The sequence below is a fragment of the Saccopteryx leptura genome, chromosome 8 (genome assembly GCF_036850995.1).
Source record: "Saccopteryx leptura isolate mSacLep1 chromosome 8, mSacLep1_pri_phased_curated, whole genome shotgun sequence".
Lineage (NCBI taxonomy): Eukaryota > Metazoa > Chordata > Mammalia > Chiroptera > Emballonuridae > Saccopteryx > Saccopteryx leptura.
The window spans coordinates 70,983,813-71,000,152 of record NC_089510.1 but is presented as its reverse complement, the minus strand read 5'-3'; the positions used below and the strand labels follow the sequence as shown (position 1 = coordinate 71,000,152).

General features: G+C 36.7%; 1 protein-coding gene across 5 annotated transcripts in view; it reads left to right on the top strand.

Annotated features, from left to right (window-relative positions):
• The window catches only part of ATP11B (ATPase phospholipid transporting 11B (putative)), a 142,633-nt gene that overhangs the window by 20,973 nt on the left and 105,320 nt on the right, over positions 1 to 16,340 (top strand). Inside the window, exon 1 of one of the 5 annotated variants that reach the window (XM_066347699.1) lies at positions 2,884 to 3,011. The exons of the other annotated variants lie outside the window; for them this stretch is intronic. The gene's annotated coding sequence lies outside the window, so the exon portion shown is untranslated. Of the gene's footprint in view, positions 1 to 2,883; positions 3,012 to 16,340 lie in introns of those variants that run through there. 5 annotated transcript variants of the gene reach the window in all.

The following is a 16,340-nucleotide window of genomic DNA, read 5'->3' as shown; positions in this document are numbered from 1 at the left end:
TGGAAGAGAATTAGCACTAGCTGCAGTTTTTCCTGTGTCTCTCTTCCCCAGTCTTGCCATCTTAAGTCTGCCCAAACGTGAGGCAAAACCAGAGAATGGGTCGGCTTGGGATGCTGATAACCCAGGTTGAAACCTCGAGGTCCCCAGCTTGAGTGCGGGCTCACCAGCTTGCACACAGGGTCGCGAGCCTGAGCATGGGATCATAGACATGACTCCATGTTTGCTGGCTTGAGCCCAAAGTCACTGGCTTAGTTGAAGCCCCCACCACCAAGGCATGTATGAAGAAAGCAATCAGTGAACAACTGACATGCTGCACCGATGAATCGATGCTTCTCATCTCTCACCTTGTCCTCTCTCTCTCTCAAAAAAGAAAAATGTGAGGGGTTCTTGATTCTTTACTATTAAAAGATGAAAGTAGTTCTCTTTGTGTTTTCCCGTTGAAATTTAAATGTGAAGGAACTGGCTCTAAACTTAAATGTGCAGGAGACCCTGAGATTTTGTAGATCCAATTCTATAATACCACATTAAAGGGAATGGATGCATTGCTTACCTGTCAATTTTTTTTTTGTTTTTGGGTTTTTTTTTTACCTGTCAATTTTGATCAACTTTTTTTCCAGCATATATTTGCAGAATTAAAAATAAAGAAACTTAGGATATGAAACAGTGAAAGTACAAATTCTTAAAAAGTTAGAGCAGCTTTTATGAATCTTTATAGATTATAGTCTCTTCAACCATGGGTTTCCTAATGGTGATGTTCCCTGTAGATTGAGTGAAAGTTTTTTTGGGTTTTTTTTTTACAGAAACTGAGAGAGATTCAGAGAGAGGGATAGATAGGGACAGACAGACAGGAACGGAGAGAGATGAGAAGCATCAATCATTAGTTTTTCATTGAGACACCTTAGTTGTTCATTGATTGCTTTCTCATATGTGCCTTGACCGCGGGCCTTCAGCAGACCTTGCTTGAGCCAGCAACCTTGGGTCTAAGCTGGTGAGCTTTTGCTCAAACCAGATGAGCCCGCGGTCAAGCTGGCAACCTCAGGGTCTCTAACCTGGGTCTTCCTCCACATCCCAGTCCAATGCTCTATCCACTGCGCCACCGCCTGGTCAGGCGAGTGAAAGTTTTTAATGGTCTATAACAAAACAGGAAAACCTAAGTCAGTGTAACACACATACTGTATTCCCCATGTATAAGAGGCTCCCATGAATAAGACACACCTTAATTTTGGGGGCTGAAATTTGAAAAAAAAATGTATTACATAAAGTTATTGAACTGAAGTTTTATTCATCATAAAATTCATACAACTGCTCATCCATGCAAAAAAGCGGGAAATGCAAATAAAATCTACAACCACTGTATAAGGTGCACCCAGTTTTTAGACCCCAAATTTTTCAGGTATGGGTGTGTCTTATACATGGGGAAATACGGTGTGTGTGTGTGTGTGTGTGTGTGCGCGCGCGCGCGTGTGCCTGTATGTGCTTTAATTTATAGATGTCCAGATGTCCTCGTTTTTTAGTACAATTTTAATTAATCATAATGCAGAATAAACGAACTGCTTGCTGAAAGAACTGAAAATACTATGCGAAATTACTGTTTTTAAAAAACTGCATTTTCAGAATTATGTCATTTTGCCAAAAAATCACTTCTCTGCTTAAAGTTTAATTTTCAAATTTTCATAGCAGTTTAGGACTTGCTGAGTTTTTTTTCTAACTTTGTATAAACATTTTACACTTTATTCTGAAGCATGTTTTTTAGGTTCCCAGCATATAAAATTAAGACAATTTTATCCCTTCCATCCTAGTTTTTTCTACCTTTGTTTTAATTCTTGTCTAAATTACTAAATATGATTCATGCAGCATCTCTAGCACCTGTATTTGTTGACTTTACTATTTTATTATAGTTTAGAATTTTTTACCTATTTAAATTAACCTATTGTAGGCTGTTTTTCTACAATAGGGGCTCATCTGGTTTGAGCTATTTTTTGTACTTGGAAATACGATATTTGTTATAGTTCCCTGGTTTGAATACAGACTATACTGCTCATGGTATAAGCAGCAGCCTCTAATGCAAGTGATTGCGTTATAGACCCAAGATAGCGACTGGATACTTGTAATAGAACTTATATTTGGCAATCCAAGTATATTGTCGCTTTTCATCCCTATCAGACAGTGTCCCTTGTTTCTAACAAATATTTTATAAATGCCCCCTTTTTCCTTGCCCTGAAATAAAATTTAAATCTATAACTTGCCTATATAGAAAACTTTTTTAAAGTCAATATTAAAACTATAGTTGTCATGTGAAGGGGAAAAAAAGAAATACATTTATATTAAATAATGTTTCCAGAAGTAAATGCTCAATCATAACTACACCAGACATAATTAATAATCAGTGGCTATAATCATTGTGAATACATGGCTATTAATGCAGACTGCTAAACATGTAGTATATTAGTGACTCAAAATCACAGGACATTTCCATTGGTGAGGCAGTCTTCTGAAACAGTGAACAGCTCTTTGTAAAATTTCGAAAAGGCAAAGTATATGTTCAGTTTACATTCAATTTTTCAAGTTTCTGTCCTGAAAAAATTTATAGATTCATATAAATATTTTATCTTTATATTTAATTGGGAATTTATATTATTCTAAAGAGATTATTACCAACTTAAGTAGAATCAGACATGGCATTTGAAAGTTTTCTGGTTCACAGGACATTTCTTTGTTGTCATTTCTCTACAGTACATTGCGGAACGTCTAGTATTTCTGCCCTACCAACCTATTCACCAATTCACAGAATCCCAGTAGATAACCTGCTTCCCAATGATTATGAAAATCATTACCAACCTTATTTCTGAAATGGTCCCTACAAGTCTTTTTTCCTTCCCTTAGGCTCATTCCCCAAAAGGAATTCTGAGTTTGAGGCCAAAAATCTCCTAGCTGTAACAGAAAACTGTTACATATAGTTCTCTCAATGAGAATAGGAAATCACAGTGGAGCAACTAATCAGAAAATGACAGGTGAGTGAGTTGAAAAGCCTATAGAATGAAGTATATCATTTTTCAGAAACATTATTTCAGTAATATATAGTATTATTTTGGTTGATTTGCTAAATATAAATGCTTGGTATTGCCTGTACCTCTCTAATAACAGGAATGACATACACTTTTATTCTATATAAAAGCAATAGTCTTGTGTATTTTGAGAAATGTTAAAAATGTTTATAATAATGGGAAGATGAGAGGTAGGATGTCTAGATTGTGAAAAGTGGACCTGGCAGGCACAAGGTTGTTGGTATTTTTTAATTGTATTGGCTGTTACTTATTTGATAGCATTTCTTGGTTCAGGCAATCTTGGAAACAGGTTTTCTGTATGCAAAATTAATAGGACAATTGTGTTTCTTCCTTTCACTCTACTTTTTTTTTTTTTTTACTATTTGTGTCAAGTCTTGCCTAAATAACTAAATGGGATTCACCCTGTATGTCTGCTTTTTCACTTTAATATGCTTTTTAATGTTGTTATTGTTTAGAAATCTGTGGTTATCTTTGTGATTTATGTATATTTTTAAGTATTAAACTTTGAAGCTACTAAGTATAAGATATGTTGTTTGACTACATGTCTCTGGTCATTCTGAGAGTTGTAACCTGCTGCTTCTGTTATACTAAAGAGGACCTAGGAAGCCATCTTCATTGCCATTGTTGTTTATGATTGTGAGGGGAGAAGCAGAAGACTCAGAAGTGTTTGAGAAAACTGAGTAGAAATTTCTTTTTACCTATCTGTTTCAAATCTGGATCCCAGTTGCAAGATTTATAATTTTCAATCCTTATGCAGCCAATTTTCAACTGGATAGGCAGACCAAAAAATATCAAATTTAGGGTTCTAGGTTATAAAAACCTAAAACTCCCTTACTCAGACCTATGATTTTAAAATTCGATAAAGTAAAACAATCTCACATATTTATTCTTGTCATAAATGTCCTTGTGAGTCTATACATAGAAATCACCAGTCTGGCAAACAGGAGACATTCATTATCATGGTTGAATTATGGCCAAATTGAACTCTTCTAATCCAGAAAAATCCATGGTATTAAGTACAAAATGGGTGAAATTTATCATTTTAATTCTGGTAAAATATATATAACTTAAAACTTATTATTTTAACCATTTTTAAGTGTATATTTCTGTGGCGTTTAGTACATTCACATTGTTGTATAGCCATTATCACCGTCCATCTTCTAAACTTTTTCATCTGCTCAAATTGAAAATTTGTATCCATTAAACTTCTTATTATACCCTTCTTCATCAAAGGCCTACCAAACTATGAATTTGACTACTCTTTCTTATTCCTTATATAAGAGAAGTCATATAATAGTTGTCCCTTTATGATAGACTTATTTCACTTACCATAATGTCTTCAGGGTTTATTTATGTTGTAGTATGTGAAAATTTCCTTCCTTTAAAACACCTGTTAATATCCCATTGTATGTAGATACCACGCTTTGAACGGTATCCTGTTGATGAACACTTGGGTTGCTTCCATCTTTTGGCAATTGTGAATAATATTATTACTATGAACGTATTTGTAGAAAGTCTCTACTTTCACTTTTTTGGAATATATGTCCAGAAGTGGAATTGCTGGATCATATAATTGTTCTATTTACTTTTTTGAGGAGTTGCCATACTGTTTCCATGTGGCTTACTGTTTCCATGTGGTTTATCACTTTACATTCCCATTAGCAGTGTACAGGGATTCCAATTTCTCCACATCCTTCAATACTTGTTATTTTCATTTTTTTAATACTAGTCATCCTAATGAGTGTGCAGTGGTATCGCATATCTCATTATGGTTTTGATTTGCATTTTCCTAACAAGCAGTTGATTTCTTTGACATCTGAAATGAACCCCCAGCAACTAACTATAAAGCTGTAATCAATGGTTTTGGTGAGTATAGGATGAAGTCTAGGAACACCAGAATAAAAAGTTTCCTATTAGCTCCTCTTTCAGTTGTAATGGTAGATTTTACTCTACAGAATCACTTTCAAAGTTCCCTTTTCAATTTAAGTATCATTGAAATTAAACTCAATTTGGTAGAAAATGTTTTGTTAAAGATACTTAAAAACCAAAGTCAGAACCTGAAAACTAAAGAATTTAACCCATTCAGTAAATATTCATTAAATAGCTAGCATATGCTACCTTTAAGAATCTTACAGTCCTGGAAGGTGAGAGATATACAGACAAGCAGTTAAAATTTCAGTGTTATCAAATCTATAATGGGAGTGTATAAAAGGCTTGTAGGTGTGGTAAATAACAAATGTCTTTATTTCTGGAGGAGGGGTGTCAGGTAAAGCTCCATTGAGAAGGAAATTCTTAAGTTCTAAATGCAAGGATGAGTAGGCTTTTTCTGGAGGTATATGTTGGAGTAGGGAATCAAGTTTGGGAAATACAGGGCCTATCCTGTCAACAGTGAGTTTTCTGTAGTAAAGCATTGGCAGATGATTCAGAATTTTAGAATCAAAGATCACTAAATTTTAGCCCAGAAATCTGATAGATGGTAAACTATGCTAAATCCTAAAATGAAAATTATGTAACATGAAACAAAGTTAAAATTAAATTGTTGCAGCCCTGGCTGGGTAGCTCATTTGGTCAGAGTGTCATCCCATATGCCAAGATTGCAGAGTTCAAACGTGCAGGAATCAACCAATGAATGCATACATGAGTGAAACACAAATCTGTTTCTCTCTTTCTCTTTTTCCCTCCCCTTCCTCTCTCTAAAACCAATAAACAAAAATGTTTAAAAATTGTTGTGTTTGCTCACATTATGGACATTTTAAACGTATTCTCTATCACCTTACTCTAGTCTGTTGACAGTATAAAATTATCTTATAGTACCTTCACATAGATATGTTTTATTTAAATTCTGTGTCCAGGGAGCAGTAACTTACAGTTAAGTTTGTAGATGTGGTAAAATATACTGCTCACAAAAATTAGGGGATATTTTATAGCTTCATATTCATTTTGAAATATCCCCTAATTTTGTGAGCAGTATATATTAAATCATTCCTCCCCAGAAACATTGTATTTTTTTTGCCATTTTCATGTGCCTGTGGATGTTGGAACATAAAGCCAACAAAAAACATTTTTATATAAAGCATGTGACCTAGATAAAGCTTTTGTTCATTTGTTTTAATAGTAATGCTATTACATTTTTGACTGAAGCTTTTTTCAATATTTTGAGTTTTGAGTGTTTTTATTTAAAAAAAAATTTTTGTTTTTCAGGGCTTGTCCCCAAATTCAAGCAGCTAGGCAGACCCACACATATATAGCCCAAACAAGGAAACTCAATCCTGTAGTAGATAAGGGGAGGTTCTTCTGAGTGGTCACCAGGAATCTGCATGCTTCTAAATGTGTCCCCTTCCAGAGCAGACTCTATTAGACCTGGTAGGAAAAAACAAAACATGAAGTAATTTGGGCCACCAAAATAAGTTTCCTAGAAGTGAAAACTATCTTTAAAATTTCAGCTACAAAGTAGACGAGGTACAAGATCAAAAGTTCACACAGATTTTTCTCAGTGTGCACATTTCTGAGGCATTTCAAACGTTTCTGTATTAGTCTTTTCCAAAATGATACCAAGGGCATAGGAGAGCATTTTTGATTGGCTGTGGTGGGACCACACCTGCTGGTGTAGGAACTGCTTTACCCCTCCCTGCCCACAGCCATTTCACTTTCCTTGATGGGGGGGGGGAGGGCTCCAGCTGAGCTAGTGACCCCTTACTCAAGCCACTAGCCTTGGCTGTCAAGCCAGTGATCTTTGGGGTCAGGCCAGTGACCATGGGATCATCACTATGATCCCATGCTCAAGCCGGCAACCTTGGGGTTTCAAACCTGGGACCTCCAGTGTCCCAGGTCGATGCTCTTACCTACTACGCCACCACCAGTAAGGCAGTACTTGTCTTTCTATGACTGGCTTATTTTACTTAGCATAATAGTCTGCAGTTCCATGTTGTCGCCAAATGTAAACTTTTCTTCTTTTTTACAGCCAAGTAGAATTCCATTGTGGAAATGTACCACAACTTTTTTATCTACTCAAATATTGATCAGCACTTGGGCTGCTTCCAAATCTTGGCTATTGTAAATAACGCTGTAGTGAAAATAGGGGTACATATATTTTTTTCAAATTAGTGTTTAAGATTTCTTTGAATAAATTACCAGAAGTGGAATTGCAGGGCCATAAGGTTTTTTTGAGGTAACTTCATGTCGCTTTCCATAGTGGCTGCACCAGTCTGATTTCCCACCAACAGTGCACAAAAGTTCCCTTTTATCCATATTCTCACCACCACTTCTTATTTATTGATTGATAGCCATTCTGACAGGTGTGAGGTAATATCTCATCAGTGATGTTGAGCATCTTTTCATATGCCTATTGGCCATCTGTATGTCTTTGGAGAAGTGTCCAGTCAGGTCTTTTGCCTATTTTTAAATTGGATTGTATTGGATTTTTTTTGTGTGTGTATGAGTTCTTTAAATTTTGGATATTAACCCCTTATCCAGATGTATTGGTAAATGTGTTCTCCCATTCAGTGGGTTATCTCTTCATCTTGTTAATGATTTTTTTGCTATGCAAAAACCTTACTGTTTGATGTAGTCCCAATTTGTTTATTTTTTCTTTTTTCCTTGCCTAAGGAAATATATCATAAAATATATTGCCATAAAAAATGTCCAAGACTTTACTGCCTATGTTTCCTTCTAGGATTTTTATGTTTCAAGTCTAACATTTAAATCTTGAATCCATTTTGAGTTTATTCTTGTGTATGGTGTAAGAAGGTCTAGTTTCATTTTTTTTTGCACATATCTGTCCAATTTTCCCAACATCACATTGTATGTTTTTGACTCCTTTGGAATATTAATTGACTGTAAAAGCATGGGTTTACTGCTGGGCCCTCTATTTTGTTCCATTGATTTATATATCTGTTTTTGTGCCAGTACCATGCTCTTTTTGATTCCTGTGGCCTGTAGCATGATTCCTCCAACTTTGTTCTTTCTCAAGATTGCTGTGGCTATTTGGGGTCCTTTGTGGTTCAATATAAATTTTTGGAATATTTGTTCTAGTTCTGAAATACGCCATTGGTACCTTGATAAGAATTGTGTTGAATCTATATAGATTGCTTTGGGTAGTATGGACATTTTAATGATGTTAATTCTTCCTATATATGAACATGGTATATGCTCCCACTATTTTGTATCTTCAATTTTTTTCTTCAGTGTCTTAGAATTTTCTGGGTATAGGTCTTTTACATCCTTGGTTAAATTTATTCCAAAGCAAGTTATTCTTTCTGAAGCAATCATATTGTTTCCTTAGTTTGCCTTTCTGATAGTTCATTATTGGTATGTAAAGATGCAACTGATTTCTGTGCATTGCTTTTGTATCCTGCTACTTCACTATTTGCTATTTTGGTGGATTCAATATATACAGTGTCATGTCATCTGCAAATAATGACAGTTTTATTTCTTCCTTTCCAATTTGGATGCCTTTTATTTCTTCTGTTTGATTGCTGTTGCTAGGATTTCCAGTACTACATTGAGTAAGAGTGGTGAAAGCGGATATCCCTTCTTATTCCCGATCTTAAGGGAAGTGCTTTTAGTTTTTGCACACTGAGTATGATATTGACTGTGGGTTTGTTATGCATAACCTTTATTACATTGAGGTATGTTCCCTCTAGTCCCACTGTGCTGAGAGTTTTTATCATAAGGTACTGGATTTTATTAGATGCTTTTTCTGCATCTAGTGATACAATCATGTAGTTTTTATTCTGTATTTTGATTATGTGGTGTTTCATGTTTATTGATTTGCAGATATGTACCAACCTTGCATCTCCTGAATAAAGCCTACTTGATCATGGTGTATAATCTTTTTAATGTATTGCTGGATCTGGTTTGCTAATATTTTGTTAAGGGTTTTAGCATCTATGTTCATCAGGGATATTGGCCTATAATTTTTTTCTTTGTAAATGTCTTTATCTGGTTTTGTAATAGGATACTGCTGGCCTCATAAAATGAGCAGGAGTCTTCCCTCCTCTTGAATTTCTTGGAATAGTTTTAAAAGCATAGGTGTAAGTTGTTCTTTGACTATTTAGTAAAATTTATTTGTGAAGCCATCTGGTCCAGGATGTTTTTGTTTGTTGGTAGGTTTTGGATAATGCTTCAGTTTTACTAGTTGTAATCTGCCTTCAGATTCTCTGATTCTTTCTGATTCAGTTTTGGAAGATTGTATGTTTCTAGTAATTTACCCATTCCATACAGATTTCCTGTCTAATTTGTTGGTGTATAGTTTGTAATATTTTCTTAGAGTCCTATTTCTTTGTCAGTTATTTCTCTTTCATTTCTGATTTATTTGGTTCTTCTATCTTTTTTTTCTTTATGAGTCTGGTTAAAAGTTTATCAGTCTTGTTTAAAAACATCTTTTCAAAGAACTAGCTCTTAGTTTCATTGATCTTTTGTATTGTTTACTAGATTCTATTTTGTTTATTTCTCCTTTGATCTTTAATATTTCCTTCTATCTACTTTGAACTTTGTTGTCTTTTTTCAAATTCCTTTAAGTGTAAAGTTAGATTGTTTATGTAAGAGTTTTTTTAGCATACCAGGGAAAAAATGGCTCTTGTTCTAGAAGCACATAGCTCAGTCTGCCCCAGATTCTGCTGGGAGGAGAAGCTGAGCAGGGTGGGGCTTCCAGGAAGCAGGAGAATTGGGCTCTTTGGTTTACTTTGAAACCTTTTTTTTTTTGTGAACGAACTATATCACATACAACAATGAGAGACACAAATTTACTTTGATCACTATGTCTAAAGGTGATGTGAAGAAAATGTGACAACCTGACCTCTGGTGGTGCAGTGAATAAAGCATCAATCTGGAATGCTGAGGTTGCCAGTTCAAAACCCAGGGCTTGCCTGGTCAAGACACACCCAAGAAGCAACTACGAGTTGATGCTTCCTGCCCCCCACATATCTCTCTCTCTCTCTCTCTCTCTCTCTCTCAAAATCAAAAAATAAATCTAAAAATAAAGAAGGAAATGTGACAATATTTAATGATAGGACTATAGTTTTAGTCTCTTCTTTCTTTTATTTGTAATGCTTACATTTTTAATAAAATCTTTGGGATTTTAACATTATGTGAAGGCTGGTATATTTTGTATGAAAATATAAAAGTGTGATTCATTTTCAAGTAGTGCTTTGTGCCAGAAACCAACTTCTAAAAATTATAAAGCTATTTATTGGTTTGATTTCCCTAAGTCCCATCAGTTTGTGGTTATCAAAGGGAGGCCTCTTTCAGATCAATCCTGTGTGTCAGTTCTTCTCCTGAATGCCACCATGAGACTTTTTTTCCACCTTGAATACCCAGTTGTTTTTATTTTCTTTAGTATTTGTAGCTTTGACATGCTCACAAACCCAGACAGAATAGAAAAGAGGTTTTGAATTTTAAATAGTGTGCTTCCAAAGCCCATATCAGGTGGCTAGACTAGCATTAATCTATCTTGAAATTTTTGCCCAGGACAAGATGAAATCAGCAAAAAGTAAGCAGAAAGCATCAGAGGGTTGAGGGTGTGAATGAGTAGTCTGAGATGACTGTAGAAAATGTGATATGTGCCAAAGGCTTCTGAACTCTGGCATGTATTTTAGTCATTAGGGAGTTCAGATTTTATTTCTTTTTCAGTGCCATAGAGTGGATGATAATGCTTGCTAGAAATACAGTGTGTCCGTAAAGTCATGGTGCACTTTCGACCGGTCACAGGAAAGCAACAAAAGACGATAGAAATGTGAAATCTGCACCAAATAAAAGGAAAACCCTCCCAATTTCTGTAGGATGATGTGGCAGCATGTGCTCATGCGCAGATGATGACGTAACACCATGTATACAGCGGAGCAGCCCACGGCCATGCCAGTCAAGATGTGGATGGTACAGAGGAAAGTTCATTGTGTTCTGTGGCTTGCTAAATTCGAATCCGTGTCCAAAGTGCAATGTGAATATCGGCGTGTTTATAATGAAGCGCCACCACATAGAAATAACATTACTTGGTGGGCTAAGCAGTTGAAGGAAACCGGCAGTTTGATGGAGAAACCCCATTCTGGTAGGCCATCAGTCAGTGACAAGTCTGTAGAGGCTATACGGAATAGCTACCTAAGGAGCCCTAAAAATTCTGTGCATGAGCCCACATTGAACTGCACTGAATAGGTATGAAACTAGGAGAGTTTTCCTTTTATTTGGTGCAGATTTCATATTTCTATTGTCTTGTTGCTTTCCTGTGACCAGTCAAAAGTGCACCATGACTTTACAGACACTGTAGTTTCAAACTATACTTGAACATTTTAATATATCTTCTTAAAATAATTTAGAAATCTCAGGAGTTCCCAGACTTGAGTATGTGATTACTGGTAATTATAGTCGTATATTAAATGTTGCAACAGTATATTTACACATACATATATATTTATGTATGTGTATATATACAGGGGGTCCTTGGGTTATGAGAGTCTCAACATACAATGTTTTGAGTTTATGACACTCCTATAAAAACTTTAAAAAAATTGAGACATGAGTGTTTCAGCTTACGCTGTTAGTATCTAATTACAGACTACATGAGCAAATTAGTTTGGTTGCACGTGGTGGAAAAATACACAGTATTCTTTTCCTGTGGGTTAGTTGTGTTTTTATGTTCTATGTAGATTATGATTTTACAACTGTGTTAGGATAGGTAAGTGACTTAGGCTTGGGTGTGTTTCGACTTACACCAAAACTCAGGTTATGTCATTGTTGAAGGAGCAAAATTGTGTCATAACCTGAGTACCCCTGTATATATATAAAATACACATACCTGTTATAATATATACCATCTTGGTGGAACTTAGCAAAAAATAAAATCTGTAATAGCGGTTCTCAGCCTCAGTTTTCTTTACATCTTGTTAAAAACTTATATATATATATATTTTTCCCTATATTTTTCTGAAGTGAGAAGAAGCAGGGAGGCAGAGAGATTCCGGCATGCCCTCTAGGGGGCGATGCTCTGCCCATCTAGAGTGTTGCTCTTTTGCAACCGGAGCCATTCTAGCGCCTGAGGCGGAGGCCATGGAGCCATCCTCAGTGCCCAGGCCAACTTCGCTCCAGTGGAGCCTTAGCTTTGGGAGGGGAAGAGAGAGACAGAGAGGAAGGAGAGGGGGAAGAGTGGAGAAGCAGATGAGTGCTTCTTCTGTGTGCCCTGGGTAGGAATTGAATCCGGGACTTCCACACTTCGGGCCAACACTCTACCACTGAGCCAACTGGCCAGGGCCTATATATTCTTTTAACTTCTCAAATTTACTTTGTTTTTTCTTTAATTTATCTCAGAACTTTACATGCATGGTATATAACTTAGTGTTATTTAACATGGCTAAACAATAGACACTGAATGAATATGCTTCATGCAATTTTTTTTTTTTTTTTTTTTTTTTCCTGAAGCTGGAAACGGGGAGAGACAGTCAGACAGACTCCCGCATGCGCCCTACCGGGATCCACCCGGCACGCCCACCAGGGGCGACGCTCTGCCCACCAGGGGGCAATGCTCTGCCCCTCCGGGGCGTCGCTCTGCCGCGACCAGAGCCACTCTAGCACCTGGGGCAGAGGCCAAGGAGCCATCCCCAGCGCCCAGGCCATCTTTGCTCCAATGGAGCCTTGACTGCGGGTGGGGAAGAGAGAGACAGAGAGGAAGGAGGAGGGGGGTGGAGAAGCAAATGGGTGCTTCTCCTATGTGCCCTGGCCGGGAATCTAACCCGGGTCCCCTGCACGCCAGGCCAATGCTCTACTGCTGAGCCAACCGGCCAGGGCCTGCTTCATGCAATTTAATGCTTCAGTTACCTGCATGTTCCTCTTGTAACTTTATGAACTTTATAAGAAGCAAACTTCCTGTGAAACCCCCTTTGAGAAATACAGCCATAGACTACAGCTTTATAATTTAAGCTATTGCTCATTTATTTATTGAGTTGGAACATGTTATGATTTGCTTGAGTATACAGTATAATAAATCATATAATCATTCATGGCTTGCTTTAATGCTCAAACTCAATAAATATTTGTTGAATGAATAAATGTCATGTACCTTTAAGATGAGCAGTGAGTTCCAACTCTGATTTTGAGATGTCTTTTTTTTCCTCACAAGGTACAATTGTAAAAGGTTTAAAAGAAAATAAACATACATGCCACATTTTATCAAGAAACTGATTTTGAAATCACACATAATGGCACATTCAATTCACAAAATGTGGTCACTATAAATACCACAAACAAAATTTAACAGATTTTGTTTTTGAGAGTACAAATGCATTTAATTCCCAGTCCTTTACTAGCTATTTTTAAATTTTTTATTTTAGAGAGAGAAGAAGGGTGAGTGGCGAGAGAAACATCAATTTTTGTTCCACTTATTTATGTATTCATTGGTTGATTTTTGTATGTGCCCTGACCAGAGATCAAACCTGCAACCTTGGAGTATTGGAATGACACGAACCAATTGAGCTATCCATCCAAGGCCACAAAATAAGTTTTTAAAAACCAGAATAACAGCAGTTGAAAATCATTATGATATACTAAATAAAATATCACTCTAGGTAATAAGGAAATTTCCACTATTAGTGTGTCTGCGCTTAATTGAAATTTTACAGGAATGGAAGAGTTGAATGGCAGCCACATTACTTAGTAGATTACTAAATTAGAGTCCTTAGTATCCTAAAATGGATTATTCTAGTTAATGAATATCAAGTTTAATTGACCTTTTAATAACTTACTAGTACTAGTAAATAACCCTTGACCACCATGAAAAAAATGAAAAATAATCTAAGAAATTTCAAATCACTGTCTTTTGGAATCAAAAAAAGGTTTTGACATTTGGTGACTGCTTTTAACCTGTCAAGGGAGTCCCAAGATCTACCCAGGGAACAAAGTACAATAGTATAGGAATGGAGTATCAGTATTCTTACCTGTATAAACCTTTCTGGTAGAGATCATTACTAAGTATATGTTAAGAGATGGCTGTTTAAATTTTTTAAATTATATTTAGAAAATCAAATTTAACAGGGGGACATTGATCAATAAGAGTACAGTGGTACCTTGAGCTATGAGTTTAATTCGTTCTGTAACGGAGCTCTTACGTCAGTCAACTCGTATATCAAACAAATTTATCCAATTTAAAATAACTGAAATAGATTTAATTCGTTTCAGCCCTGTGAAACATCCCCAAACCATCCTAAATTATGAAAAAAGACATGTTTTTAATTAAGAATCCCACATATACTTTACCAATGCATAACAAAATATATGAACTAAAAGGAAAAAGTGTTATTTAATACTGTATTCTTATCTTGGAGACAGACAAGTGCAGCTAGCTAATGGAGGTGAATGGCGGAGGAGGAGGGAGAGAGGAAGGGATGCAGGCACTGTATACACATAAACTAAAACTGCACTTTCTTAACACTAAATGTAAACTAAAACTGCATTTTCTTTAAACAAAACTAAAACTGCACTTTCTTAAATGAAACCACAAAAACTTAATTGTAAAAAAATGTACTTTCTTAATTTGAAACAACCTAAGCTTAGCGTTACGTATTTTTCATTTAATCATCACCTGTTTTTGCCTTTTTGGCTGCACTTTCAGCACTTTCACTTGCAGGACTTTTGAATAAAAATCTATCCAAAGAGGTTTGCTTTTGCCTGCCTTTTAAAATGTTACGGAAATGTGACAAACAAGAGTCCTTAAAAAGTGCTGAAGCACGACCAGTTGAAACGTTTTCTGGGTGTTTCTTTTCAATGAAACTTGAAAGCTTCTCCCACATTGCCAGCATGTCCTTAATTTCACTTGTAGAAATCACTTCCTCCGACTCTACCTCCTCCTCACTACTATCCCTTGCAGAAACTCCGTATGTTGCATCATCTGTAGCTCCTTCAGCTCCTCAGTTGAGAGTTCCTCCTCATGTTCCTCAACGAGCTCGTTTACGTCACCCTCATCTACCTCCAGACCCATCAACTTTCCGAGGGACACAATCTCCTCCAGTGCTGCTGCTTCGGTCTCGGTCTCTGGTTCGAATCCTTCGAAGTCCTTGTCTGCAACAACATTAGGCCATAACTTTTTCCATGCCGAGTTCAAGGTTCTTCTTGTAACCTCTTGCCATGCCAAGTCAATAATGCGTAAACATATCATGAAGTTGTAGTGATCTTTCCCAAACTCTTGAAGGGTTAGAATTGTATTCTCAGTCACCTCAAAGCAGCGGTGGAACAAGTGCTTTGTGTAAAACTTTTTAAAGTTGGAAATGACCTGCTGATCCATAGGTTGCAAGATTGAAGTCATGTTGGATGTGAGGTAGAGGACTTTCACGAATTTGAACTCATCAGGAATGTCATCTTCAAGACCAGGTGGGTGGGCTGGAGCATTTTCAAGGATTAGTAATGCTTTCATGGGGAGTTTATTTTCTTGAGGATGTTTCTTCACTACAGGACAAAGACGAGATTTACCCATTCAATAAAAAACTGCCGCGTAACCCATGCCCTAGCATTGGTGCACCACATGACCTGCAGTTTTTCTTTAAGAATCTTGTGAGTCTTAAAGGCTCAGGGATTTTCAGAATGATACACTAGCAGTAACTTGACTTTACAGTCACCGCTAGCATTTGCACATAATGCAAGGGTCAGAAGGTCCTTCATGGCTTTATGGCCTGGTAACTTCTCCTCTGCAGTGATGAAAGTCTTCCAGGGCATTTTTTTCCAAAACAATCCTGTTTCATCATAGTTGAACACTTGTTGGGTAATGTAGCCTTCCTTTGTGATAAGTGCAGCAAAACATGCGATGTACTCCTCAGCTGCCTTAACATCAGCACTCACAGCTTCACCATGCCTCACCACCGAGTGGATGCCAGATCTCTTCTTGAAATTTTCAAACCAGCCATGACTTGCCTTAAATGTACTTCTGCTGCCTCTTTTGAGGTTAATGATTCTTTCTTCTTCAAGTTGCCGGTAAATAATATGTGCCTTTTGCATATTACAGTCTCCGTCACTGTATCTCCTGCCAGCTCTTTCTCTTTCATCCACTCCAGCAGAAGCTTCTCCATTTCTTCATAGATATTTGTCCTTAATTGGGACAGAATTGTAGTTCCTTTCTCTAGATTTGCGCTTTTGATGGCATCCTTTTGTTTAAGGATGGTACAAATTGTAGATGTATTGTGGTCATACAGCCTTGCCAGTTCAATCACTCGTACACCACGCTCGTGTTTTTCTATTATTTCTTGCTTTACTTCTATCGACATCATTCTCTTCTTCTCACCACTGTCCTTTACACTCACTTTC